Genomic DNA, 24,671 nt, shown 5'->3' with positions numbered 1-24,671 from the left:
GGCCCTGTTGGCTGGAAGATAGGCTTCGGCTTGAGGGCGTTCGGGTCATATCTGTTTTTATTCCGATGGTGTGCCTCATCCTAATGTTACTTGCTTGATGGTAGGAGAATCTCTGAGTGACAGTATTTCCTTGCTTTTCAATGGATCCCTTTTGTTGCAGAACCTTTCCCTTGAAAGTGAAGGAACCTATGTCTGCACAGGCGCTAATGCTCTTGGAAAGGCAAAAGCAATTCCGTCCTCTACGAGCTTGGTAAGCACCAAGTCCTTGTTGTCTTCAAGTGCTTCCTATAATACGTGCACAGGAGGACCCGGTTTTGTGGATTCTGGAGTCAAGGAGTTAACACGTGGACGTTATTGGTTTTAAGCATTGCTGTCACTGCCCACTTACAAACCGCCTCTAAATTTAACCCTCTGTCTTACCTGTTCTTCTCTCAGAAGGCTGTGACTGCCTTGCTGCTGCTTCTCTGCCTGAGAACCCACAATGAGATATTAACCTTCTGCCCAGAATCAAGATCCTTCATACTCTGCCTCTGTGTGCATGCTTGGGTGCCACGTTGCTTCAGTCCTGCCTGACTGTGACCCCATGGGCTGTAGCCCGCCAGGCTCCTCTTACTGTAGGATCCTCCAGGCAAGCATACTGAAGTAGGTTGTCATGCCGTCCTCCAGGGGATCTTCCCAACCCAGGTATCAAACCCACATCTCCTTCATTCCCTGCATGGGCAGACAGGTTCTTTACTGCTAGCACCACCTGGGAAGCCCATTCTGGCTCTACATCTCCTTCATTGACAACTAAACTCTGTTCTAGGCAACGCAGTTTCCCGCACTCTGATCCAACACCACACACACACACACACACACACACACACACACACACACACACACAGAGAGCTTCACACCCTGTGACCCAACACCACACACACACACACACACACACACACGGAGACACAGCGACTGACGGACAGAAAACGGGAGGCAGACACGGGAGAGAGGATGGCATCCGATCCGAGACAGACACAGTGGCACAGTCCCTGACCCACCTCCGAGAGAGACCAGGCGGAAGAAGCAGCTTTCCCAAGGGAGGGGGCGTCAGCCTTGGGCCCCGGGCCCCAGCTGGACGCGGTGCCCTGGGGCTGGCAGAGCCCCGTGGGGTCCCCAAGACGTCTTGGCAGCCGAGGTCTCAAAGGTCCCCTTCAGCTTGGCTACCTAAGGCAAGACCCAGCCCCCGCCCAAAGGCCAGAGGGTGAGTGTGTGAGAGTGTGTGTGCGAGTGTGTCAGGGGGCAAGGGTGTGGGCGGGCCGACTGGGGTCCGGGGGGATACCCAGAATGGAGGGCCGAGGGTGTGGAGGCCGAGGGTTGGGAAGCCTGTGTGGTCCTCTTGCTGTTTCTCTCTCCCTCTTTCTCCATCTCCCTTACCTGTGGTTTCTGTCTCCTGACACGTCTCGGCGGCAGGGTGGGTGTGTGGGTGAAGGTGGGGGTGTGTGTGTCTTTGTGTGTGTGTGTGTGTGTGTGTGTGTGTGTGTGTGTGCGCCCGCGGGAGAGCACGCGCAGTCGCGTGCGAGGATGGCACTACGGTTGCGGGTGGGGCTGGGGCGTGGGGCAGTCCCCAGGATTACCTGAGGCTTGCCTAGCGAGCCCCAGACGGAGACCGGAAGGTCATCTGGTTTTTTGGAAGCCGAAAGCGGAGGGGCTCTCGGGCCGCGCAGAGGCAGCCGGGCGTCGGACCCCCGCCCCCCAGGCCCGGGGCATCCACCCGGGGAGGGGCTGGGGCCGCGGGGATCCAAGAGATGGGACGCCGCTGCTGCCTGCGAGGGCCGCCGGCTGGAAGGCAGGCGACCGACGGCTGTGAGCGCGGTGGGGTGCGAGGGGCCAGGGGTGGGGGTGGGGGGCGGCTTGCGGTGCAGGCCACGCCACGGGTGGGGCTGGGGGAGGTGTGGGGCGGGAGTGGGGGCGGGGGCTAAAGGAGAGGGGAGGCAAAAAGCCTACAGCACCCGGTATTCCCAGGCGGTCTCCCATCCAAGTACTAACCAGGCCCGACCCTGCTTAGCTTCCGAGATCAGACGAGATCGGGCGCGTTCAGGGTGGTATGGCCGTAGACGGAGGCGGCTGCCTCCAAGCGCCCTAAGAGCCCCGCGCCGCGCCGCGCCGCGCCGCGCCTCCCTTTCGCTGTGACCTGCCTGCCGGGCGGGTCAGCCGGCCGCACCTCTCCACGGGCCGCGCGCTGTACCTGAGCCGGACGACCCGCCACCGGACTCCGGCCGGCCAGGGCCGGCAGCCCGGCGGCCGGCCGACGCCGCCCCGCCCCCGCTCCCCATCACCGTGCGTGCGTGCGGGGGCGGGAGGGGCGCGGAGGTCTCGGCGCTCTCCCACCCCGGGCCTCTGCAGGCCCGCCCCCGCTGGGCGGCGCCCCCAGCCCCATCCCGTTCGCTGCACAGGGCCAGCTTGCCCCGGAGGTCTCTGGCTTCCGGGCCCGCCGCTGCCCGCCGCCCGCGGGCCTCTGAACCTCCTGCGCAGCCCAGCTGGGGCCCTGAGCGCCCATCCTGCCCCGCACCTGCCCGGTGCCCAAACCCACCGGGAGCCAGCAGCGCGGCCGACAGGAGCGCGTCAGCCCCGCCCCTTCGCCCTATCGAGGCCCCACTTGCCCCCACGCCGCCCGCCAAGCACAGGACCGTCCTGAGAGAGCAGACGGCCGACAGGCAGGCACACGGACAGACACACAAGACACTCGCACGCACCCACGCCAAGTGAGACAAGCCGGCCGGCGCAGGCTCGTCAGCCAGAGCCAGGGCCCCAGCAACCTGTGAGAGGCCGGGGCCAGAGGAAGGGACGGGAGGCCGGGTGTCAGGAGACGCAGAGGCAGAAAGAGACGGAGGTTCAGAGACAGACTCGAAGACGGCGAGAGGGAGAGGCAGGCGGACAGACAGACGGGCCCCCGCGCGCAGACACACACACACACACACACACACACACACACACAGAGGGAGACACAGCGACTGACGGAGAGAAAACGGGAGGCAGACACGGGAGAGAGGATGGCATCCGATCCGAGACAGACACAGTGGCACAGTCCCTGACCCACCTCAGAGAGACCCCAGGCGGAAGAAGCAGCTTTCCCAAGGGAGGGGGCGTCAGCCTTGGGCCCCGGGCCCCAGCTGGACGCGGTGCCCTGGGGCTGGCAGAGCCCCGTGGGGTCCCCAAGACGTCTTGGCAGCCGAGGTCTCAAAGGTCCCCTTCCGCTTGGCTACCTAATAAGGGAAGACCCAGCCCCCGCCCAAAGGCCAGAGGATGAGAGTGTGAGTGTGTGTTTGAGAGTGTCAGGGGGCAAGGGTGTGGGCGGGCCGACTGGGGTCCGGGGGGGTGGGATACCCAGAATGGAGGGGGAAGGGTGTGGAGCTGGGGGGTTGCATATCATGTAGGGGGGTCCAAGCATACCGGACGGTCATCTTGTTTCTTGCAATCCGAATGCGGAGTGGCCCTCCGGCCTCTTGGAGGCAACCCAGGTCTGCGTTGGGAGTCGGGGCCCCGGTCATCCTCCCGCAGAGGGGCTATGGCCGTGGCGATCCAAAAGTTGGCACGCTGCTACCCGCCATGCCCGCTGACTGGCTGGCCGGCTGGCCAAAGGCCCTGTTGGCTGGAAGATAGGCTTCGGCTTGAGGGCGTTCGGGTCATATCTGTTTTTATTCCGATGGTGTGCCTCATCCTAATGTTACTTGCTTGATGGTAGGAGAATCTCTGAGTGACAGTATTTCCTTGCTTTTCAATGGATCCCTTTTGTTGCAGAACCTTTCCCTTGAAAGTGAAGGAACCTATGTCTGCACAGGCGCTAATGCTCTTGGAAAGGCAAAAGCAATTCCGTCCTCTACGAGCTTGGTAAGCACCAAGTCCTTGTTGTCTTCAAGTGCTTCCTATAATACGTGCACAGGAGGACCCGGTTTTGTGGATTCTGGAGTCAAGGAGTTAACACGTGGACGTTATTGGTTTTAAGCATTGCTGTCACTGCCCACTTACAAACCGCCTCTAAATTTAACCCTCTGTCTTACCTGTTCTTCTCTCAGAAGGCTGTGACTGCCTTGCTGCTGCTTCTCTGCCTGAGAACCCACAATGAGATATTAACCTTCTGCCCAGAATCAAGATCCTTCATACTCTGCCTCTGTGTGCATGCTTGGGTGCCACGTTGCTTCAGTCCTGCCTGACTGTGACCCCATGGGCTGTAGCCCGCCAGGCTCCTCTTACTGTAGGATCCTCCAGGCAAGCATACTGAAGTAGGTTGTCATGCCGTCCTCCAGGGGATCTTCCCAACCCAGGTATCAAACCCACATCTCCTTCATTCCCTGCATGGGCAGACAGGTTCTTTACTGCTAGCACCACCTGGGAAGCCCATTCTGGCTCTACATCTCCTTCATTGACAACTAAACTCTGTTCTAGGCAACGCAGTTTCCCGCACTCTGATCCAACACCACACACACACACACACACACACACACACACACACACACAGAGCTTCACACCCTGTGACCCAACACCACACACACACACACACACACACACACACACACACACACACACGGAGACACAGCGACTGACGGACAGAAAACGGGAGGCAGACACGGGAGAGAGGATGGCATCCGATCCGAGACAGACACAGTGGCACAGTCCCTGACCCACCTCCGAGAGAGACCAGGCGGAAGAAGCAGCTTTCCCAAGGGAGGGGGCGTCAGCCTTGGGCCCCGGGCCCCAGCTGGACGCGGTGCCCTGGGGCTGGCAGAGCCCCGTGGGGTCCCCAAGACGTCTTGGCAGCCGAGGTCTCAAAGGTCCCCTTCAGCTTGGCTACCTAAGGCAAGACCCAGCCCCCGCCCAAAGGCCAGAGGGTGAGTGTGTGAGAGTGTGTGTGCGAGTGTGTCAGGGGGCAAGGGTGTGGGCGGGCCGACTGGGGTCCGGGGGGATACCCAGAATGGAGGGCCGAGGGTGTGGAGGCCGAGGGTTGGGAAGCCTGTGTGGTCCTCTTGCTGTTTCTCTCTCCCTCTTTCTCCATCTCCCTTACCTGTGGTTTCTGTCTCCTGACACGTCTCGGCGGCAGGGTGGGTGTGTGGGTGAAGGTGGGGGTGTGTGTGTGTCTTTGTGTGTGTGTGTGTGTGTGTGAGCCCGCGGGAGAGCACGCGCAGTCGCGTGCGAGGATGGCACTACGGTTGCGGGTGGGGCTGGGGCGTGGGGCAGTCCCCAGGATTACCTGAGGCTTGCCTAGCGAGCCCCAGACGGAGACCGGAAGGTCATCTGGTTTTTTGGAAGCCGAAAGCGGAGGGGCTCTCGGGCCGCGCAGAGGCAGCCGGGCGTCGGACCCCCGCCCCCCAGGCCCGGGGCATCCACCCGGGGAGGGGCTGGGGCCGCGGGGATCCAAGAGATGGGACGCCGCTGCTGCCTGCGAGGGCCGCCGGCTGGAAGGCAGGCGACCGACGGCTGTGAGCGCGGTGGGGTGCGAGGGGCCAGGGGTGGGGGTGGGGGGCGGCTTGCGGTGCAGGCCACGCCACGGGTGGGGCTGGGGGAGGTGTGGGGCGGGAGTGGGGGCGGGGGCTAAAGGAGAGGGGAGGCAAAAAGCCTACAGCACCCGGTATTCCCAGGCGGTCTCCCATCCAAGTACTAACCAGGCCCGACCCTGCTTAGCTTCCGAGATCAGACGAGATCGGGCGCGTTCAGGGTGGTATGGCCGTAGACGGAGGCGGCTGCCTCCAAGCGCCCTAAGAGCCCCGCGCCGCGCCGCGCCGCGCCGCGCCTCCCTTTCGCTGTGACCTGCCTGCCGGGCGGGTCAGCCGGCCGCACCTCTCCACGGGCCGCGCGCTGTACCTGAGCCGGACGACCCGCCACCGGACTCCGGCCGGCCAGGGCCGGCAGCCCGGCGGCCGGCCGACGCCGCCCCGCCCCCGCTCCCCATCACCGTGCGTGCGTGCGGGGGCGGGAGGGGCGCGGAGGTCTCGGCGCTCTCCCACCCCGGGCCTCTGCAGGCCCGCCCCCGCTGGGCGGCGCCCCCAGCCCCATCCCGTTCGCTGCACAGGGCCAGCTTGCCCCGGAGGTCTCTGGCTTCCGGGCCCGCCGCTGCCCGCCGCCCGCGGGCCTCTGAACCTCCTGCGCAGCCCAGCTGGGGCCCTGAGCGCCCATCCTGCCCCGCACCTGCCCGGTGCCCAAACCCACCGGGAGCCAGCAGCGCGGCCGACAGGAGCGCGTCAGCCCCGCCCCTTCGCCCTATCGAGGCCCCACTTGCCCCCACGCCGCCCGCCAAGCACAGGACCGTCCTGAGAGAGCAGACGGCCGACAGGCAGGCACACGGACAGACACACAAGACACTCGCACGCACCCACGCCAAGTGAGACAAGCCGGCCGGCGCAGGCTCGTCAGCCAGAGCCAGGGCCCCAGCAACCTGTGAGAGGCCGGGGCCAGAGGAAGGGACGGGAGGCCGGGTGTCAGGAGACGCAGAGGCAGAAAGAGACGGAGGTTCAGAGACAGACTCGAAGACGGCGAGAGGGAGAGGCAGGCGGACAGACAGACCGGCCCCCGCGCGCAGACACACACACACACACACACACACACACACACACACACACACACAGAGGGAGACACAGCGACTGACGGAGAGAAAACGGGAGGCAGACACGGGAGAGAGGATGGCATCCGATCCGAGACAGACACAGTGGCACAGTCCCTGACCCACCTCAGAGAGACCCCAGGCGGAAGAAGCAGCTTTCCCAAGGGAGGGGGCGTCAGCCTTGGGCCCCGGGCCCCAGCTGGACGCGGTGCCCTGGGGCTGGCAGAGCCCCGTGGGGTCCCCAAGACGTCTTGGCAGCCGAGGTCTCAAAGGTCCCCTTCAGCTTGGCTACCTAAGGCAAGACCCAGCCCCCGCCCAAAGGCCAGAGGGTGAGTGTGTGAGAGTGTGTGTGCGAGTGTGTCAGGGGGCAAGGGTGTGGGCGGGCCGACTGGGGTCCGGGGGGATACCCAGAATGGAGGGCCGAGGGTGTGGAGGCCGAGGGTTGGGAAGCCTGTGTGGTCCTCTTGCTGTTTCTCTCTCCCTCTTTCTCCATCTCCCTTACCTGTGGTTTCTGTCTCCTGACACGTCTCGGCGGCAGGGTGGGTGTGTGGGTGAAGGTGGGGGTGTGTGTGTGTCTTTGTGTGTGTGTGTGTGTGTGTGAGCCCGCGGGAGAGCACGCGCAGTCGCGTGCGAGGATGGCACTACGGTTGCGGGTGGGGCTGGGGCGTGGGGCAGTCCCCAGGATTACCTGAGGCTTGCCTAGCGAGCCCCAGACGGAGACCGGAAGGTCATCTGGTTTTTTGGAAGCCGAAAGCGGAGGGGCTCTCGGGCCGCGCAGAGGCAGCCGGGCGTCGGACCCCCGCCCCCCAGGCCCGGGGCATCCACCCGGGGAGGGGCTGGGGCCGCGGGGATCCAAGAGATGGGACGCCGCTGCTGCCTGCGAGGGCCGCCGGCTGGAAGGCAGGCGACCGACGGCTGTGAGCGCGGTGGGGTGCGAGGGGCCAGGGGTGGGGGTGGGGGGCGGCTTGCGGTGCAGGCCACGCCACGGGTGGGGCTGGGGGAGGTGTGGGGCGGGAGTGGGGGCGGGGGCTAAAGGAGAGGGGAGGCAAAAAGCCTACAGCACCCGGTATTCCCAGGCGGTCTCCCATCCAAGTACTAACCAGGCCCGACCCTGCTTAGCTTCCGAGATCAGACGAGATCGGGCGCGTTCAGGGTGGTATGGCCGTAGACGGAGGCGGCTGCCTCCAAGCGCCCTAAGAGCCCCGCGCCGCGCCGCGCCGCGCCGCGCCTCCCTTTCGCTGTGACCTGCCTGCCGGGCGGGTCAGCCGGCCGCACCTCTCCACGGGCCGCGCGCTGTACCTGAGCCGGACGACCCGCCACCGGACTCCGGCCGGCCAGGGCCGGCAGCCCGGCGGCCGGCCGACGCCGCCCCGCCCCCGCTCCCCATCACCGTGCGTGCGTGCGGGGGCGGGAGGGGCGCGGAGGTCTCGGCGCTCTCCCACCCCGGGCCTCTGCAGGCCCGCCCCCGCTGGGCGGCGCCCCCAGCCCCATCCCGTTCGCTGCACAGGGCCAGCTTGCCCCGGAGGTCTCTGGCTTCCGGGCCCGCCGCTGCCCGCCGCCCGCGGGCCTCTGAACCTCCTGCGCAGCCCAGCTGGGGCCCTGAGCGCCCATCCTGCCCCGCACCTGCCCGGTGCCCAAACCCACCGGGAGCCAGCAGCGCGGCCGACAGGAGCGCGTCAGCCCCGCCCCTTCGCCCTATCGAGGCCCCACTTGCCCCCACGCCGCCCGCCAAGCACAGGACCGTCCTGAGAGAGCAGACGGCCGACAGGCAGGCACACGGACAGACACACAAGACACTCGCACGCACCCACGCCAAGTGAGACAAGCCGGCCGGCGCAGGCTCGTCAGCCAGAGCCAGGGCCCCAGCAACCTGTGAGAGGCCGGGGCCAGAGGAAGGGACGGGAGGCCGGGTGTCAGGAGACGCAGAGGCAGAAAGAGACGGAGGTTCAGAGACAGACTCGAAGACGGCGAGAGGGAGAGGCAGGCGGACAGACAGACCGGCCCCCGCGCGCAGACACACACACACACACACACACACACACACACACACACACAGAGGGAGACACAGCGACTGACGGAGAGAAAACGGGAGGCAGACACGGGAGAGAGGATGGCATCCGATCCGAGACAGACACAGTGGCACAGTCCCTGACCCACCTCAGAGAGACCCCAGGCGGAAGAAGCAGCTTTCCCAAGGGAGGGGGCGTCAGCCTTGGGCCCCGGGCCCCAGCTGGACGCGGTGCCCTGGGGCTGGCAGAGCCCCGTGGGGTCCCCAAGACGTCTTGGCAGCCGAGGTCTCAAAGGTCCCCTTCAGCTTGGCTACCTAAGGCAAGACCCAGCCCCCGCCCAAAGGCCAGAGGGTGAGTGTGTGAGAGTGTGTGTGCGAGTGTGTCAGGGGGCAAGGGTGTGGGCGGGCCGACTGGGGTCCGGGGGGATACCCAGAATGGAGGGCCGAGGGTGTGGAGGCCGAGGGTTGGGAAGCCTGTGTGGTCCTCTTGCTGTTTCTCTCTCCCTCTTTCTCCATCTCCCTTACCTGTGGTTTCTGTCTCCTGACACGTCTCGGCGGCAGGGTGGGTGTGTGGGTGAAGGTGGGGGTGTGTGTGTGTCTTTGTGTGTGTGTGTGTGTGTGTGAGCCCGCGGGAGAGCACGCGCAGTCGCGTGCGAGGATGGCACTACGGTTGCGGGTGGGGCTGGGGCGTGGGGCAGTCCCCAGGATTACCTGAGGCTTGCCTAGCGAGCCCCAGACGGAGACCGGAAGGTCATCTGGTTTTTTGGAAGCCGAAAGCGGAGGGGCTCTCGGGCCGCGCAGAGGCAGCCGGGCGTCGGACCCCCGCCCCCCAGGCCCGGGGCATCCACCCGGGGAGGGGCTGGGGCCGCGGGGATCCAAGAGATGGGACGCCGCTGCTGCCTGCGAGGGCCGCCGGCTGGAAGGCAGGCGACCGACGGCTGTGAGCGCGGTGGGGTGCGAGGGGCCAGGGGTGGGGGTGGGGGGCGGCTTGCGGTGCAGGCCACGCCACGGGTGGGGCTGGGGGAGGTGTGGGGCGGGAGTGGGGGCGGGGGCTAAAGGAGAGGGGAGGCAAAAAGCCTACAGCACCCGGTATTCCCAGGCGGTCTCCCATCCAAGTACTAACCAGGCCCGACCCTGCTTAGCTTCCGAGATCAGACGAGATCGGGCGCGTTCAGGGTGGTATGGCCGTAGACGGAGGCGGCTGCCTCCAAGCGCCCTAAGAGCCCCGCGCCGCGCCGCGCCGCGCCGCGCCTCCCTTTCGCTGTGACCTGCCTGCCGGGCGGGTCAGCCGGCCGCACCTCTCCACGGGCCGCGCGCTGTACCTGAGCCGGACGACCCGCCACCGGACTCCGGCCGGCCAGGGCCGGCAGCCCGGCGGCCGGCCGACGCCGCCCCGCCCCCGCTCCCCATCACCGTGCGTGCGTGCGGGGGCGGGAGGGGCGCGGAGGTCTCGGCGCTCTCCCACCCCGGGCCTCTGCAGGCCCGCCCCCGCTGGGCGGCGCCCCCAGCCCCATCCCGTTCGCTGCACAGGGCCAGCTTGCCCCGGAGGTCTCTGGCTTCCGGGCCCGCCGCTGCCCGCCGCCCGCGGGCCTCTGAACCTCCTGCGCAGCCCAGCTGGGGCCCTGAGCGCCCATCCTGCCCCGCACCTGCCCGGTGCCCAAACCCACCGGGAGCCAGCAGCGCGGCCGACAGGAGCGCGTCAGCCCCGCCCCTTCGCCCTATCGAGGCCCCACTTGCCCCCACGCCGCCCGCCAAGCACAGGACCGTCCTGAGAGAGCAGACGGCCGACAGGCAGGCACACGGACAGACACACAAGACACTCGCACGCACCCACGCCAAGTGAGACAAGCCGGCCGGCGCAGGCTCGTCAGCCAGAGCCAGGGCCCCAGCAACCTGTGAGAGGCCGGGGCCAGAGGAAGGGACGGGAGGCCGGGTGTCAGGAGACGCAGAGGCAGAAAGAGACGGAGGTTCAGAGACAGACTCGAAGACGGCGAGAGGGAGAGGCAGGCGGACAGACAGACCGGCCCCCGCGCGCAGACACACACACACACACACACACACACACACACACACAGAGGGAGACACAGCGACTGACGGAGAGAAAACGGGAGGCAGACACGGGAGAGAGGATGGCATCCGATCCGAGACAGACACAGTGGCACAGTCCCTGACCCACCTCAGAGAGACCCCAGGCGGAAGAAGCAGCTTTCCCAAGGGAGGGGGCGTCAGCCTTGGGCCCCGGGCCCCAGCTGGACGCGGTGCCCTGGGGCTGGCAGAGCCCCGTGGGGTCCCCAAGACGTCTTGGCAGCCGAGGTCTCAAAGGTCCCCTTCCGCTTGGCTACCTAATAAGGGAAGACCCAGCCCCCGCCCAAAGGCCAGAGGATGAGAGTGTGAGTGTGTGTTTGAGAGTGTCAGGGGGCAAGGGTGTGGGCGGGCCGACTGGGGTCCGGGGGGGTGGGATACCCAGAATGGAGGGGGAAGGGTGTGGAGCTGGGGGGTTGCATATCATGTAGGGGGGTCCAAGCATACCGGACGGTCATCTTGTTTCTTGCAATCCGAATGCGGAGTGGCCCTCCGGCCTCTTGGAGGCAACCCAGGTCTGCGTTGGGAGTCGGGGCCCCGGTCATCCTCCCGCAGAGGGGCTATGGCCGTGGCGATCCAAAAGTTGGCACGCTGCTACCCGCCATGCCCGCTGACTGGCTGGCCGGCTGGCCAAAGGCCCTGTTGGCTGGAAGATAGGCTTCGGCTTGAGGGCGTTCGGGTCATATCTGTTTTTATTCCGATGGTGTGCCTCATCCTAATGTTACTTGCTTGATGGTAGGAGAATCTCTGAGTGACAGTATTTCCTTGCTTTTCAATGGATCCCTTTTGTTGCAGAACCTTTCCCTTGAAAGTGAAGGAACCTATGTCTGCACAGGCGCTAATGCTCTTGGAAAGGCAAAAGCAATTCCGTCCTCTACGAGCTTGGTAAGCACCAAGTCCTTGTTGTCTTCAAGTGCTTCCTATAATACGTGCACAGGAGGACCCGGTTTTGTGGATTCTGGAGTCAAGGAGTTAACACGTGGACGTTATTGGTTTTAAGCATTGCTGTCACTGCCCACTTACAAACCGCCTCTAAATTTAACCCTCTGTCTTACCTGTTCTTCTCTCAGAAGGCTGTGACTGCCTTGCTGCTGCTTCTCTGCCTGAGAACCCACAATGAGATATTAACCTTCTGCCCAGAATCAAGATCCTTCATACTCTGCCTCTGTGTGCATGCTTGGGTGCCACGTTGCTTCAGTCCTGCCTGACTGTGACCCCATGGGCTGTAGCCCGCCAGGCTCCTCTTACTGTAGGATCCTCCAGGCAAGCATACTGAAGTAGGTTGTCATGCCGTCCTCCAGGGGATCTTCCCAACCCAGGTATCAAACCCACATCTCCTTCATTCCCTGCATGGGCAGACAGGTTCTTTACTGCTAGCACCACCTGGGAAGCCCATTCTGGCTCTACATCTCCTTCATTGACAACTAAACTCTGTTCTAGGCAACGCAGTTTCCCGCACTCTGATCCAACACCACACACACACACACACACACACACACACACACACACACACAGAGAGCTTCACACCCTGTGACCCAACACCACACACACACACACACACACACACACACACACACACACACGGAGACACAGCGACTGACGGACAGAAAACGGGAGGCAGACACGGGAGAGAGGATGGCATCCGATCCGAGACAGACACAGTGGCACAGTCCCTGACCCACCTCCGAGAGAGACCAGGCGGAAGAAGCAGCTTTCCCAAGGGAGGGGGCGTCAGCCTTGGGCCCCGGGCCCCAGCTGGACGCGGTGCCCTGGGGCTGGCAGAGCCCCGTGGGGTCCCCAAGACGTCTTGGCAGCCGAGGTCTCAAAGGTCCCCTTCAGCTTGGCTACCTAAGGCAAGACCCAGCCCCCGCCCAAAGGCCAGAGGGTGAGTGTGTGAGAGTGTGTGTGCGAGTGTGTCAGGGGGCAAGGGTGTGGGCGGGCCGACTGGGGTCCGGGGGGATACCCAGAATGGAGGGCTGAGGGTGTGGAGGCCGAGGGTTGGGAAGCCTGTGTGGTCCTCTTGCTGTTTCTCTCTCCCTCTTTCTCCATCTCCCTTACCTGTGGTTTCTGTCTCCTGACACGTCTCGGCGGCAGGGTGGGTGTGTGGGTGAAGGTGGGGGTGTGTGTGTCTTTGTGTGTGTGTGTGTGTGTGTGTGTGTGTGTGTGTGTGCGCCCGCGGGAGAGCACGCGCAGTCGCGTGCGAGGATGGCACTACGGTTGCGGGTGGGGCTGGGGCGTGGGGCAGTCCCCAGGATTACCTGAGGCTTGCCTAGCGAGCCCCAGACGGAGACCGGAAGGTCATCTGGTTTTTTGGAAGCCGAAAGCGGAGGGGCTCTCGGGCCGCGCAGAGGCAGCCGGGCGTCGGACCCCCGCCCCCCAGGCCCGGGGCATCCACCCGGGGAGGGGCTGGGGCCGCGGGGATCCAAGAGATGGGACGCCGCTGCTGCCTGCGAGGGCCGCCGGCTGGAAGGCAGGCGACCGACGGCTGTGAGCGCGGTGGGGTGCGAGGGGCCAGGGGTGGGGGTGGGGGGCGGCTTGCGGTGCAGGCCACGCCACGGGTGGGGCTGGGGGAGGTGTGGGGCGGGAGTGGGGGCGGGGGCTAAAGGAGAGGGGAGGCAAAAAGCCTACAGCACCCGGTATTCCCAGGCGGTCTCCCATCCAAGTACTAACCAGGCCCGACCCTGCTTAGCTTCCGAGATCAGACGAGATCGGGCGCGTTCAGGGTGGTATGGCCGTAGACGGAGGCGGCTGCCTCCAAGCGCCCTAAGAGCCCCGCGCCGCGCCGCGCCGCGCCGCGCCTCCCTTTCGCTGTGACCTGCCTGCCGGGCGGGTCAGCCGGCCGCACCTCTCCACGGGCCGCGCGCTGTACCTGAGCCGGACGACCCGCCACCGGACTCCGGCCGGCCAGGGCCGGCAGCCCGGCGGCCTGCCGACGCCGCCCCGCCCCCGCTCCCCATCACCGTGCGTGCGTGCGGGGGCGGGAGGGGCGCGGAGGTCTCGGCGCTCTCCCACCCCGGGCCTCTGCAGGCCCGCCCCCGCTGGGCGGCGCCCCCAGCCCCATCCCGTTCGCTGCACAGGGCCAGCTTGCCCCGGAGGTCTCTGGCTTCCGGGCCCGCCGCTGCCCGCCGCCCGCGGGCCTCTGAACCTCCTGCGCAGCCCAGCTGGGGCCCTGAGCGCCCATCCTGCCCCGCACCTGCCCGGTGCCCAAACCCACCGGGAGCCAGCAGCGCGGCCGACAGGAGCGCGTCAGCCCCGCCCCTTCGCCCTATCGAGGCCCCACTTGCCCCCACGCCGCCCGCCAAGCACAGGACCGTCCTGAGAGAGCAGACGGCCGACAGGCAGGCACACGGACAGACACACAAGACACTCGCACGCACCCACGCCAAGTGAGACAAGCCGGCCGGCGCAGGCTCGTCAGCCAGAGCCAGGGCCCCAGCAACCTGTGAGAGGCCGGGGCCAGAGGAAGGGACGGGAGGCCGGGTGTCAGGAGACGCAGAGGCAGAAAGACACGGAGGTTCAGAGACAGACTCGAAGACGGCGAGAGGGAGAGGCAGGCGGACAGACAGACCGGCCCCCGCGCGCAGACACACACACACACACACACACACACACACAGAGGGAGACACAGCGACTGACGGAGAGAAAACGGGAGGCAGACACGGGAGAGAGGATGGCATCCGATCCGAGACAGACACAGTGGCACAGTCCCTGACCCACCTCAGAGAGACCCCAGGCGGAAGAAGCAGCTTTCCCAAGGGAGGGGGCGTCAGCCTTGGGCCCCGGGCCCCAGCTGGACGCGGTGCCCTGGGGCTGGCAGAGCCCCGTGGGGTCCCCAAGACGTCTTGGCAGCCGAGGTCTCAAAGGTCCCCTTCCGCTTGGCTACCTAATAAGGGAAGACCCAGCCCCCGCCCAAAGGCCAGAGGATGAGAGTGTGAGTGTGTGTTTGAGAGTGTCAGGGGGCAAGGGTGTGGGCGGGCCGACTGGGGTCCGGGGGGGTGGGATACCCAGAATGGAGGGGGAAGGGTGTGGAGCTGGGGGGTTGCATATCATGTAGGGGGGTCCAAGCATACCGGACGGTCATCTTGTTTCTTGCAATCCGAATGCGGAGTGGCCCTCCGGCCTCTTGGAGGCAACCCAGGTCTGCGTTGGGAGTCGGGGCCCCGGTCATCCTCCCGCAGAGGGGCTATGGCCGTGGCGATCCAAAAGTTGGCACGCTGCTACCCGCCATGCCCGCTGACTGGCTGGCCGGCTGGCCAAAGGCCCTGTTGGCTGGAAGATAGGCTTCGGCTTGAGGGCGTTCGGGTCATATCTGTTTTTATTCCGATGGTGTGCCTCATCCTAATGTTACTTGCTTGATGGTAGGAGAATCTCTGAGTGACAGTATTTCCTTGCTTTTCAATGGATCCCTTTTGTTGCAGAACCTTTCCCTTGAAAGTGAAGGAACCTATGTCTGCACAGGCGCTAATGCTCTTGGAAAGGCAAAAGCAATTCCGTCCTCTACGAGCTTGGTAAGCACCAAGTCCTTGTTGTCTTCAAGTGCTTCCTATAATACGTGCACAGGAGGACCCGGTTTTGTGGATTCTGGAGTCAAGGAGTTAACACGTGGACGTTATTGGTTTTAAGCATTGCTGTCACTGCCCACTTACAAACCGCCTCTAAATTTAACCCTCTGTCTTACCTGTTCTTCTCTCAGAAGGCTGTGACTGCCTTGCTGCTGCTTCTCTGCCTGAGAACCCACAATGAGATATTAACCTTCTGCCCAGAATCAAGATCCTTCATACTCTGCCTCTGTGTGCATGCTTGGGTGCCACGTTGCTTCAGTCCTGCCTGACTGTGACCCCATGGGCTGTAGCCCGCCAGGCTCCTCTTACTGTAGGATCCTCCAGGCAAGCATACTGAAGTAGGTTGTCATGCCGTCCTCCAGGGGATCTTCCCAACCCAGGTATCAAACCCACATCTCCTTCATTCCCTGCATGGGCAGACAGGTTCTTTACTGCTAGCACCACCTGGGAAGCCCATTCTGGCTCTACATCTCCTTCATTGACAACTAAACTCTGTTCTAGGCAACGCAGTTTCCCGCACTCTGATCCAACACCACACACACACACACACACACACACACACACACACACACACAGAGCTTCACACCCTGTGACCCAACACCACACACACACACACACACACACACACACACACACGGAGACACAGCGACTGACGGACAGAAAACGGGAGGCAGACACGGGAGAGAGGATGGCATCCGATCCGAGACAGACACAGTGGCACAGTCCCTGACCCACCTCCGAGAGAGACCAGGCGGAAGAAGCAGCTTTCCCAAGGGAGGGGGCGTCAGCCTTGGGCCCCGGGCCCCAGCTGGACGCGGTGCCCTGGGGCTGGCAGAGCCCCGTGGGGTCCCCAAGACGTCTTGGCAGCCGAGGTCTCAAAGGTCCCCTTCAGCTTGGCTACCTAAGGCAAGACCCAGCCCCCGCCCAAAGGCCAGAGGGTGAGTGTGTGAGAGTGTGTGTGCGAGTGTGTCAGGGGGCAAGGGTGTGGGCGGGCCGACTGGGGTCCGGGGGGATACCCAGAATGGAGGGCCGAGGGTGTGGAGGCCGAGGGTTGGGAAGCCTGTGTGGTCCTCTTGCTGTTTCTCTCTCCCTCTTTCTCCATCTCCCTTACCTGTGGTTTCTGTCTCCTGACACGTCTCGGCGGCAGGGTGGGTGTGTGGGTGAAGGTGGGGGTGTGTGTGTCTTTGTGTGTGTGTGTGTGTGTGTGTGTGTGTGTGTGTGCGCCCGCGGGAGAGCACTCGCAGTCGCGTGCGAGGATGGCACTACGGTTGCGGGTGGGGCTGGGGCGTGGGGCAGTCCCCAGGATTACCTGAGGCTTGCCTAGCGAGCCCCAGACGGAGACCGGAAGGTCATCTGGTTTTTTGGAAGCCGAAAGCGGAGGGGCTCTCGGGCCGCGCAGAGGCAGCCGGGCGTCGGACCCCCGCCCCCCAGGCCCGGGGCATCCACCCGGGGAGGGGCTGGGGCCGCGGGGATCCAAGAGATGGGACGCCGCTGCTGCCTGCGAGGGCCGCCGGCTGGAAGGCAGGCGACCGACGGCTGTGAGCGCGGTGGGGTGCGAGGGGCCAGGGGTGGGGGTGGGGGGCGGCTTGCGGTGCAGGCCACGCCACGGGTGGGGCTGGGGGAGGTGTGGGGCGGGAGTGGGGGCGGGGGCTAAAGGAGAGGGGAGGCAAAAAGCCTACAGCACCCGGTATTCCCAGGCGGTCTCCCATCCAAGTACTAACCAGGCCCGACCCTGCTTAGCTTCCGAGATCAGACGAGATCGGGCGCGTTCAGGGTGGTATGGCCGTAGACGGAGGCGGCTGCCTCCAAGCGCCCTAAGAGCCCCGCGCCGCGCCGCGCCGCGCCGCGCCTCCCTTTCGCTGTGACCTGCCTGCCGGGCGGGTCAGCCGGCCGCACCTCTCCACGGGCCGCGCGCTGTACCTGAGCCGGACGACCCGCCACCGGACTCCGGCCGGCCAGGGCCGGCAGCCCGGCGGCCGGCCGACGCCGCCCCGCCCCCGCTCCCCATCACCGTGCGTGCGTGCGGGGGCGGGAGGGGCGCGGAGGTCTCGGCGCTCTCCCACCCCGGGCCTCTGCAGGCCCGCCCCCGCTGGGCGGCGCCCCCAGCCCCATCCCGTTCGCTGCACAGGGCCAGCTTGCCCCGGAGGTCTCTGGCTTCCGGGCCCGCCGCTGCCCGCCGCCCGCGGGCCTCTGAACCTCCTGCGCAGCCCAGCTGGGGCCCTGAGCGCCCATCCTGCCCCGCACCTGCCCGGTGCCCAAACCCACCGGGAGCCAGCAGCGCGGCCGACAGGAGCGCGTCAGCCCCGCCCCTTCGCCCTATCGAGGCCCCACTTGCCCCCACGCCGCCCGCCAAGCACAGGACCGTCCTGAGAGAGCAGACGGCCGACAGGCAGGCACACGGACAGACACACAAGACACTCGCACGCACCCACGCCAAGTGAGACAAGCCGGCCGGCGCAGGCTCGTCAGCCAGAGCCAGGGCCCCAGCAACCTGTGAGAGGCCGGGGCCAGAGGAAGGGACGGGAGGCCGGGTGTCAGGAGACGCAGAGGCAGAAAGAGACGGAGGTTCAGAGACAGACTCGAAGACGGCGAGAGGGAGAGGCAGGCGGACAGACAGACGGGCCCCCGCGCGCAGACACACACACACACACACACACACACACACAGAGGGAGACACAGCGACTGACGGAGAGAAAACGGGAGGCAGACACGGGAGAGAGGATGGCATCCGATCCGAGACAGACACAGTGGCACAGTCCCTGACCCACCTCAGAGAGACCCCAGGCGGAAGAAGCAGCTTTCCCAAGGGAGGGGGCGTCAGCCTTGGGCCCCGGGCCCCAGCTGGACGCGGTGCCCTGGGGCTGGCAGAGCCCCGTGGGGTCCCCAAGACGTCTTGGCAGCCGAGGTCTCAAAGGTCCCCTTCCTTGGCTACCTAATAAGGGAAGACCCAGCCCCCGCCCAAAGGCCAGAGGATGAGAGTGTGAGTGTGTGTTTGAGAGTGTCAGGGGGCAAGGGTGTGGGCGGGCCGACTGGGGTCCGGGGGGGTGGGATACCCAGAATGGAGGGGGAAGGGTGTGGAGCTGGGGGGTTGCATATCATGTAGGGGGGTCCAAGCATACCGGACGGTCATCTTGTTTCTTGCAATCCGAATGCGGAGTGGCCCTCCGGCCTCTTGGAGGCAACCCAGGTCTGCGTTGGGAGTCGGGGCCCCGGTCATCCTCCCGCAGAGGGGCTATGGCCGTGGCGATCCAAAAGTTGGCACGCTGCTACCCGCCATGCCCGCTGACTGGCTGGCCGGCTGGCCAAAGGCCCTGTTGGCTGGAAGATAGGCTTCGGCTTGAGGGCGTTCGGGTCATATCTGTTTTTATTCCGATGGTGTGCCTCATCCTAATGTTACTTGCTTGATGGTAGGAGAATCTCTGAGTGACAGTATTTCCTTGCTTTTCAATGGATCCCTTTTGTTGCAGAACCTTTCCCTTGAAAGTGAAGGAACCTATGTCTGCACAGGCGCTAATGCTCTTGGAAAGGCAAAAGCAATTCCGTCCTCTACGAGCTTGGTAAGCACCAAGTCCTTGTTGTCTTCAAGTGCTTCCTATAATACGTGCACAGGAGGACCCGGTTTTGTGGATTCTGGAGTCAAGGAGTTAACACGTGGACGTTATTGGTTTTAAGCATTGCTGTCACTGCCCACTTACAAACCGCCTCTAAATTTAACCCTCTGTCTTACCTGTTCTTCTCTCAGAAGGCTGTGACTGCCTTGCTGCTGCTTCTCTGCCTGAGAACCCACAATGAGATATTAACCTTCTGCCCAGAATCAAGATCCTTCATACTCTGCCTCTGTGTGCATGCTTGGGTGCCACGTTGCTTCAGTCCTGCCTGACTGTGACCCCATGGGCTGTAGCCCGCCAGGCTCCTCTTACTGTAGGATCCTCCAGGCAAGCATACTGAAGTAGGTTGTCATGCCGTCCTCCAGGGGATCTTCCCAACCCAGGTATCAAACCCACATCTCCTTCATTCCCTGCATGGGCAGACAGGTTCTTTACTGCTAGCACCACCTGGGAAGCCCATTCTGGCTCTACATCTCCTTCATTGACAACTAAACTCTGTTCTAGGCAACGCAGTTTCCCGCACTCTGATCCAACACCACACACACACACACACACACACACACACACACACACACACACAGAGAGCTTCACACCCTGTGACCCAACACCACACACACACACACACACACACACACGGAGACACAGCGACTGACGGACAGAAAACGGGAGGCAGACACGGGAGAGAGGATGGCATCCGATCCGAGACAGACACAGTGGCACAGTCCCTGACCCACCTCCGAGAGAGACCAGGCGGAAGAAGCAGCTTTCCCAAGGGAGGGGGCGTCAGCCTTGGGCCCCGGGCCCCAGCTGGACGCGGTGCCCTGGGGCTGGCAGAGCCCCGTGGGGTCCCCAAGACGTCTTGGCAGCCGAGGTCTCAAAGGTCCCCTTCAGCTTGGCTACCTAAGGCAAGACCCAGCCCCCGCCCAAAGGCCAGAGGGTGAGTGTGTGAGAGTGTGTGTGCGAGTGTGTCAGGGGGCAAGGGTGTGGGCGGGCCGACTGGGGTCCGGGGGGATACCCAGAATGGAGGGCCGAGGGTGTGGAGGCCGAGGGTTGGGAAGCCTGTGTGGTCCTCTTGCTGTTTCTCTCTCCCTCTTTCTCCATCTCCCTTACCTGTGGTTTCTGTCTCCTGACACGTCTCGGCGGCAGGGTGGGTGTGTGGGTGAAGGTGGGGGTGTGTGTGTCTTTGTGTGTGTGTGTGTGTGTGTGTGTGTGTGTGTGCGCCCGCGGGAGAGCACGCGCAGTCGCGTGCGAGGATGGCACTACGGTTGCGGGTGGGGCTGGGGCGTGGGGCAGTCCCCAGGATTACCTGAGGCTTGCCTAGCGAGCCCCAGACGGAGACCGGAAGGTCATCTGGTTTTTTGGAAGCCGAAAGCGGAGGGGCTCTCGGGCCGCGCAGAGGCAGCCGGGCGTCGGACCCCCGCCCCCCAGGCCCGGGGCATCCACCCGGGGAGGGGCTGGGGCCGCGGGGATCCAAGAGATGGGACGCCGCTGCTGCCTGCGAGGGCCGCCGGCTGGAAGGCAGGCGACCGACGGCTGTGAGCGCGGTGGGGTGCGAGGGGCCAGGGGTGGGGGTGGGGGGCGGCTTGCGGTGCAGGCCACGCCACGGGTGGGGCTGGGGGAGGTGTGGGGCGGGAGTGGGGGCGGGGGCTAAAGGAGAGGGGAGGCAAAAAGCCTACAGCACCCGGTATTCCCAGGCGGTCTCCCATCCAAGTACTAACCAGGCCCGACCCTGCTTAGCTTCCGAGATCAGACGAGATCGGGCGCGTTCAGGGTGGTATGGCCGTAGACGGAGGCGGCTGCCTCCAAGCGCCCTAAGAGCCCCGCGCCGCGCCGCGCCGCGCCGCGCCTCCCTTTCGCTGTGACCTGCCTGCCGGGCGGGTCAGCCGGCCGCACCTCTCCACGGGCCGCGCGCTGTACCTGAGCCGGACGACCCGCCACCGGACTCCGGCCGGCCAGGGCCGGCAGCCCGGCGGCCGGCCGACGCCGCCCCGCCCCCGCTCCCCATCACCGTGCGTGCGTGCGGGGGCGGGAGGGGCGCGGAGGTCTCGGCGCTCTCCCACCCCGGGCCTCTGCAGGCCCGCCCCCGCTGGGCGGCGCCCCCAGCCCCATCCCGTTCGCTGCACAGGGCCAGCTTGCCCCGGAGGTCTCTGGCTTCCGGGCCCGCCGCTGCCCGCCGCCCGCGGGCCTCTGAACCTCCTGCGCAGCCCAGCTGGGGCCCTGAGCGCCCATCCTGCCCCGCACCTGCCCGGTGCCCAAACCCACCGGGAGCCAGCAGCGCGGCCGACAGGAGCGCGTCAGCCCCGCCCCTTCGCCCTATCGAGGCCCCACTTGCCCCCACGCCGCCCGCCAAGCACAGGACCGTCCTGAGAGAGCAGACGGCCGACAGGCAGGCACACGGACAGACACACAAGACACTCGCACGCACCCACGCCAAGTGAGACAAGCCGGCCGGCGCAGGCTCGTCAGCCAGAGCCAGGGCCCCAGCAACCTGTGAGAGGCCGGGGCCAGAGGAAGGGACGGGAGGCCGGGTGTCAGGAGACGCAGAGGCAGAAAGAGACGGAGGTTCAGAGACAGACTCGAAGACGGCGAGAGGGAGAGGCAGGCGGACAGACAGACGGGCCCCCGCGCGCAGACACACACACACACACACACACACACACACACACACACACACAGAGGGAGACACAGCGACTGACGGAGAGAAAACGGGAGGCAGACACGGGAGAGAGGATGGCATCCGATCCGAGACAGACACAGTGGCACAGTCCCTGACCCACCTCAGAGAGACCCCAGGCGGAAGAAGCAGCTTTCCCAAGGGAGGGGGCGTCAGCCTTGGGCCCCGGGCCCCAGCTGGACGCGGTGCCCTGGGGCTGGCAGAGCCCCGTGGGGTCCCCAAGCGTCTTGGCAGCCGAGGTCTCAAAGGTCCCCTTCCGCTTGGCTACCTAATAAGGGAAGACCCAGCCCCCGCCCAAAGGCCAGAGGATGAGAGTGTGAGTGTGTGTTTGAGAGTGTCAGGGGGCAAGGGTGTGGGCGGGCCGACTGGGGTCCGGGGGGGTGGGATACCCAGAATGGAGGGGGAAGGGTGTGGAGCTGGGGGGTTGCATATCATGTAGGGGGGTCCAAGCATACCGGACGGTCATCTTGTTTCTTGCAATCCGAATGCGGAGTGGCCCTCCGGCCTCTTGGAGGCAACCCAGGTCTGCGTTGGGAGTCGGGGCCCCGGTCATCCTCCCGCAGAGGGGCTATGGCCGTGGCGATCCAAAAGTTGGCACGCTGCTACCCGCCATGCCCGCTGACTGGCTGGCCGGCTGGCCAAAGGCCCTGTTGGCTGGAAGATAGGCTTCGGCTTGAGGGCGTTCGGGTCATATCTGTTTTTATTCCGATGGTGTGCCTCATCCTAATGTTACTTGCTTGATGGTAGGAGAATCTCTGAGTGACAGTATTTCCTTGCTTTTCAATGGATCCCTTTTGTTGCAGAACCTTTCCCTTGAAAGTGAAGGAACCTATGTCTGCACAGGCGCTAATGCTCTTGGAAAGGCAAAAGCAATTCCGTCCTCTACGAGCTTGGTAAGCACCAAGTCCTTGTTGTCTTCAAGTGCTTCCTATAATACGTGCACAGGAGGACCCGGTTTTGTGGATTCTGGAGTCAAGGAGTTAACACGTGGACGTTATTGGTTTTAAGCATTGCTGTCACTGCCCACTTACAAACCGCCTCTAAATTTAACCCTCTGTCTTACCTGTTCTTCTCTCAGAAGGCTGTGACTGCCTTGCTGCTGCTTCTCTGCCTGAGAACCCACAATGAGATATTAACCTTCTGCCCAGAATCAAGATCCTTCATACTCTGCCTCTGTGTGCATGCTTGGGTGCCACGTTGCTTCAGTCCTGCCTGACTGTGACCCCATGGGCTGTAGCCCGCCAGGCTCCTCTTACTGTAGGATCCTCCAGGCAAGCATACTGAAGTAGGTTGTCATGCCGTCCTCCAGGGGATCTTCCCAACCCAGGTATCAAACCCACATCTCCTTCATTCCCTGCATGGGCAGACAGGTTCTTTACTGCTAGCACCACCTGGGAAGCCCATTCTGGCTCTACATCTCCTTCATTGACAACTAAACTCTGTTCTAGGCAACGCAGTTTCCCGCACTCTGATCCACACCACACACACACACACACACACACACACACACACACACACACACACACAGAGAGCTTCACACCCTGTGACCCAACACCACACACACACACACACACACACACACGGAGACACAGCGACTGACGGACAGAAAACGGGAGGCAGACACGGGAGAGAGGATGGCATCCGATCCGAGACAGACACAGTGGCACAGTCCCTGACCCACCTCCGAGAGAGACCAGGCGGAAGAAGCAGCTTTCCCAAGGGAGGGGGCGTCAGCCTTGGGCCCCGGGCCCCAGCTGGACGCGGTGCCCTGGGGCTGGCAGAGCCCCGTGGGGTCCCCAAGACGTCTTGGCAGCCGAGGTCTCAAAGGTCCCCTTCAGCTTGGCTACCTAAGGCAAGACCCAGCCCCCGCCCAAAGGCCAGAGGGTGAGTGTGTGAGAGTGTGTGTGCGAGTGTGTCAGGGGGCAAGGGTGTGGGCGGGCCGACTGGGGTCCGGGGGGATACCCAGAATGGAGGGCCGAGGGTGTGGAGGCCGAGGGTTGGGAAGCCTGTGTGGTCCTCTTGCTGTTTCTCTCTCCCTCTTTCTCCATCTCCCTTACCTGTGGTTTCTGTCTCCTGACACGTCTCGGCGGCAGGGTGGGTGTGTGGGTGAAGGTGGGGGTGTGTGTGTCTTGTGTGTGTGTGTGTGTGTGTGTGTGTGTGTGTGTGTGCGCCGCGGGAGAGCACGCGCAGTCGCGTGCGAGGATGGCACTACGGTTGCGGGTGGGGCTGGGGCGTGGGGCAGTCCCCAGGATTACCTGAGGCTTGCCTAGCGAGCCCCAGACGGAGACCGGAAGGTCATCTGGTTTTTTGGAAGCCGAAAGCGGAGGGGCTCTCGGGCCGCGCAGAGGCAGCCGGGCGTCGGACCCCCGCCCCCCAGGCCCGGGGCATCCACCCGGGGAGGGGCTGGGGCCGCGGGGATCCAAGAGATGGGACGCCGCTGCTGCCTGCGAGGGCCGCCGGCTGGAAGGCAGGCGACCGACGGCTGTGAGCGCGGTGGGGTGCGAGGGGCCAGGGGTGGGGGTGGGGGGCGGCTTGCGGTGCAGGCCACGCCACGGGTGGGGCTGGGGGAGGTGTGGGGCGGGAGTGGGGGCGGGGGCTAAAGGAGAGGGGAGGCAAAAAGCCTACAGCACCCGGTATTCCCAGGCGGTCTCCCATCCAAGTACTAACCAGGCCCGACCCTGCTTAGCTTCCGAGATCAGACGAGATCGGGCGCGTTCAGGGTGGTATGGCCGTAGACGGAGGCGGCTGCCTCCAAGCGCCCTAAGAGCCCCGCGCCGCGCCGCGCCGCGCCGCGCCTCCCTTTCGCTGTGACCTGCCTGCCGGGCGGGTCAGCCGGCCGCACCTCTCCACGGGCCGCGCGCTGTACCTGAGCCGGACGACCCGCCACCGGACTCCGGCCGGCCAGGGCCGGCAGCCCGGCGGCCTGCCGACGCCGCCCCGCCCCCGCTCCCCATCACCGTGCGTGCGTGCGGGGGCGGGAGGGGCGCGGAGGTCTCGGCGCTCTCCCACCCCGGGCCTCTGCAGGCCCGCCCCCGCTGGGCGGCGCCCCCAGCCCCATCCCGTTCGCTGCACAGGGCCAGCTTGCCCCGGAGGTCTCTGGCTTCCGGGCCCGCCGCTGCCCGCCGCCCGCGGGCCTCTGAACCTCCTGCGCAGCCCAGCTGGGGCC

General features: G+C 65.0%; 8 non-coding genes across 8 annotated transcripts; all 8 read right to left on the bottom strand.

Moving 5' to 3' along the window:
* Positions 1–1,976: 1,976 nt before the first annotated feature.
* On the bottom strand, positions 1,977–2,095 carry LOC133070945 (5S ribosomal RNA). Its single transcript, XR_009696331.1, has one exon. It is a non-coding gene; the product is annotated as a 5S ribosomal RNA (ribosomal RNA).
* A 3,492-nt stretch (positions 2,096–5,587) lies between these two features.
* Positions 5,588–5,706, bottom strand: LOC133070943 (5S ribosomal RNA). The gene has a single exon (XR_009696329.1). It is a non-coding gene; the product is annotated as a 5S ribosomal RNA (ribosomal RNA).
* A 1,916-nt stretch (positions 5,707–7,622) lies between these two features.
* LOC133070942 (5S ribosomal RNA) lies at positions 7,623–7,741 on the bottom strand. The gene has a single exon (XR_009696328.1). It is a non-coding gene; the product is annotated as a 5S ribosomal RNA (ribosomal RNA).
* A 1,912-nt stretch (positions 7,742–9,653) lies between these two features.
* On the bottom strand, positions 9,654–9,772 carry LOC133070941 (5S ribosomal RNA). The gene has a single exon (XR_009696327.1). It is a non-coding gene; the product is annotated as a 5S ribosomal RNA (ribosomal RNA).
* A 3,510-nt stretch (positions 9,773–13,282) lies between these two features.
* Positions 13,283–13,401, bottom strand: LOC133070940 (5S ribosomal RNA). Its single transcript, XR_009696326.1, has one exon. It is a non-coding gene; the product is annotated as a 5S ribosomal RNA (ribosomal RNA).
* Positions 13,402–16,895: 3,494 nt separating this feature from the next.
* On the bottom strand, positions 16,896–17,014 carry LOC133070939 (5S ribosomal RNA). Its single transcript, XR_009696325.1, has one exon. It is a non-coding gene; the product is annotated as a 5S ribosomal RNA (ribosomal RNA).
* A 3,486-nt stretch (positions 17,015–20,500) lies between these two features.
* Positions 20,501–20,619, bottom strand: LOC133070938 (5S ribosomal RNA). Its single transcript, XR_009696324.1, has one exon. It is a non-coding gene; the product is annotated as a 5S ribosomal RNA (ribosomal RNA).
* A 3,504-nt stretch (positions 20,620–24,123) lies between these two features.
* On the bottom strand, positions 24,124–24,242 carry LOC133070937 (5S ribosomal RNA). The gene has a single exon (XR_009696323.1). It is a non-coding gene; the product is annotated as a 5S ribosomal RNA (ribosomal RNA).
* Between the last annotated feature and the right edge of the window lie 429 nt (positions 24,243–24,671).

This window comes from Dama dama, chromosome 15 (assembly GCF_033118175.1).
Source record: "Dama dama isolate Ldn47 chromosome 15, ASM3311817v1, whole genome shotgun sequence".
Taxonomy (NCBI): domain Eukaryota; kingdom Metazoa; phylum Chordata; class Mammalia; order Artiodactyla; family Cervidae; genus Dama; species Dama dama.
This window is presented reverse-complemented; position numbering and strand designations above follow the sequence as displayed.